The following is a 3899-nucleotide window of genomic DNA, read 5'->3' on the forward strand; positions in this document are numbered from 1 at the left end:
TCACCTTAGAGACAAATAACATTATCTATGGTTCTGCACAAGTTGCTGATATCTTTTTAAACTGTATAGCATCACCAGAATAGGTGAATCTACTATACATTTAAAAATCGAGACAGCAAATAGATGTCAAACTGTGAATAATGTATGGAAGTTTTACTCCCATACATTATTCACTTGGGCTGTTATTATTATTATTCTTGTATATATTATTATTATATATTTGTATATATTATTATTATTATTCATTTAGACGATATATGTTATTCACAGTTCAGCATATGTTTGTTAATAGAAACCACCAGCCAGCTGATGAGAAGCCAGTAAGCTTCAAAAATAGCTGTCCTAGCAGTGTCTCAGATATTATATAATTTTAAAAAATAGCAGTGCTGAGTACTCACTGTTCAGTCTTCAGTGAGAGCAAAAAGTCCATCCATGATCAAAATCAAATACATTTTTTTAAAGTACATATTTTGATTTGAATTCGGACATATATTTACCAATGAACAAAGTAATAACAACCACTGCTGTTACCTACTTGCAATTTGTCTTAAGCCCTTAGACACCTGTGTGAGACAGATGGGAACAACTGCTGGACATTTGTCACTTTCCACAATTTAATCCTCCACACGTGTGGTAGCCTAAGGTGAAATGCATGTACCAGAAGGCAGTGTATTCTGCGCCACTGTAGGAAATGTTTGTTTCCAAGAACAATCTTGAAATTTTGCTGCTGCAGGTGTTTCAACTCTTTGAAAGTAGTCATGACGAGAAAAACTGATAATATTACTACTAGGAGGCTAATTAATAAAATTAAGATTCTGAAGGAATGTAGTATACTAAAACAAAAAATTACTGAAACCGTTGGTGTACACAAATCAACAGTTGGGCAGCAGCTAAAGGAAGTAGCAGAACTGGGAGAAGCTTGCAGTGGAAGAGTAGGCAAATAATAGAAAACAAACCAAGAGCAGATAATCATCTTTGCCATATCTGCACTAAAGACAGATCTGATTGTTTTGATAACCCTGCCAAACAGTAGAAAGCAATACCTGGAAGAAATGTTTGAAGGAAATGAGTCTGAAAGCATGTTGTCTGATTAAGAAACCAATGGTCATTAAATAACAGTGGTAAGCACGTGTGATACAGAATAAACAGCACTGTAAAATGGTCTGAAGATGAGTGGCAGAAAGTTTTGTTTAGTGATAAAAGTGTCATACTTAGTCTGGACTTATGTATTGTAAAAGAGATTGTTCAGATTTATCCAACATTCAAAATAAAAAAGGCTGCCCATAGCTTTTAAAGTACACACACACATCAAGAGTTTGGATTCACATTCAAGCAGGAGAAATTGCTGTAGAGTTTTTTACAGCAGTAGTGAATCTCAGCATGCTTCATGTGTGTATGAAATTTCAGTCTTGAGTCTGTGAAATTCTCACCAGTGTGACATCAGGGATGAACAGAGAATTAATTTTTCAAGCTGACTGCCCTGTGTTACTGAGCAAAAGGGTGTTAAGAAGCTTTTGTTATCCAAAATTATTAAAACATTTTGACATGGTAAGTCATTGGATTTCATCCCACAGAAATTCAATGAATTACTATGTAGATACAGTGTAAAAGAGGAGTGGGAACAGAATTTAAATGCAGGAGAGAGAGCCTGCAAGATAACCTGTGATGTGGAAGACCTGCAACATCCGTCACTCCAGAAATTGTTGACAGCGTGCACGATCTGGTGATGAATGATCAACGAATGAGTTTGGTACATTGCTAGTGTCTTAGGAATTTCTTCTGAACATGTGTTAACAAAAATCCCTCATAAAAAAATGCAAGTTAACATAGCAGTAATTAGAATATGGCAAGATAAAACACTGCAAGTTATGCTGAAAAGCCATGTGTGCTCCGTGCCCAGAAGTTGTTAAGCTGTTATGCATTCTCTTGAAGTTGTGTGAATGAGTAAAGATGGACAAAATCACTCACCATGCTGTCATCCAATATTTAAGAAAAAGGGGACTAATGCCAAGGGCAACTCATAAGGATGTGGTTACAATATTGGGGGATGATGCCCATTCCTATTTCATGATTAAGGAGTGGGCAGCAGAATTTAAATGCAGGAGGGAGAGTCTTCAAGATAACCCATGCTGTGGAAGGCCTGCAACATCTGTCACTCCAGAAATTGTTGACAGAGTGCATGATCTGGTGATGAATGATCAGCGAATGAGTTTGATACATTGCTGGTGTCTTAGGCATTTCTTCTGAACATGTGTACCATACAATAACAGAGTTCGCACTATGAAAAGGTGCCCAGCACAGTGGATCTCAAAATTGTTGACAGAAGATCAAAAATGCATAGGAACTGTCAAATCAAGTGAACATTTCTATAATTTTCAAGCAGATTCAGCAAATTTCCTTCAAGGTTTGTGACCATGGATGAGTCATGGGTCAGTCATTTTCAGCTAGACAAAGTAGTCACAGGGGCATATTACACAGATCTAGTGAGGTGTGTGTGAAAACATCAAAGGCAAACACTAAGCAAAACTCAGCAAAGGAGTCTTGTTTCACCAAGGCATTGTGCCTACTCACAAGTCTATCAATGCTATGGCTGCACTGCATGAGTAGAGCTTTGAAATCTTGGACCATTCCCCATATTCACCAGATTTAGCACCACTGGACTTTTACCTGGTTCCTAATTTTAAAAAATACCTGGCTGACATCCATTTTCCTATCAACAGTGACATCATTACTGCAATGGATGCATTACTGAAGGTTCAAGAGAAAACTTTCTTTGCAGCTGAGATCAGCATATTGCAGCACCATTGGTGACATAGGTGTATCGACTCTGAAGGGGACTATGTTGAAACGTAACATGCTACCAGACTCCTCAAATAAACACTTCATACTCAGGCCATGAACTTTTCAAACACTCCTCATACAGTGACACGGTACTCTATTTTTATGTTGACTATAACTTTTAGAGTATTTTGATTTGTACTTTCAAATCATGAGGTGACAACTAAGTTGACAACGCACAACAAAAATTCATTACTTGAACTATTTATCAAACAGTTTCCAATTAAACTTTCATTTAAATTATGAAGGGTTATGTCCCATATCCCTTCATAATTTAAATGAAGTTATGAAGGGATACGGGACATAATGCCAAAATTTGCAGATAATGTGAAGATAAATGGGAGAATAGTAATGATCATCGTCAAGCAGCCCTGTTTCAGGGCAACTTAGACTTCAGAGATGGTCTAATCAGTGGCAACTGTTTTATTACAGCAAAATGAAAGGTTTTACACTTAGGAAATAGCACCCCTAAAACAACTTAAACACTAAGTGGGATTGGGTTAAAAATAGAGAAATAAAGGGATTTAGGGGTTATGATACAGCTACACATGAAATTCTCTGTGCAGGACAGAGAAGTGGGCACATGTAGCATCCTGTCAATGATTTCTTGAACAATTGTTCACGGAAGTAGAAAGGTTATAATTCCATCTTGTAAAATAATTGTGAGACTGCACTTGGAATACCGTAGCCAAGTATTAGGGCTGCACCTAAAAAAAAATGACACTGAAGTTCTTGAAAATATTTCGAGATGGGCTACATGCTTGGTAAGATTGGCTAAAGAGTGCCCATGATGACGAAAGGTGTATTAAAGAGTATGTGTTGTGACTGAATAAGTTGCTGGATGATTATATATGCAAAGAGAGGCAAACCCCTCTGGCTTCCTTGTGCTATACTGAAACTAATTATACATTCCCAGGTTGATAATGGGGACCAGCATGCTTGGAGATAGCTAGTTACCTTATCTCACCATCGCATCCTAAAGAACTTGATTTTGAACTTGTGAGTATCCACAGGCTAACTAGACATACAGTGATTGCATGCCATGAAAACATCAAAGGCAG

Source organism: Mastigoproctus giganteus, chromosome 7 (genome assembly GCF_048544385.1).
Source record: "Mastigoproctus giganteus isolate SK-2022 chromosome 7, ASM4854438v1, whole genome shotgun sequence".
NCBI lineage: Eukaryota > Metazoa > Arthropoda > Arachnida > Uropygi > Thelyphonidae > Mastigoproctus > Mastigoproctus giganteus.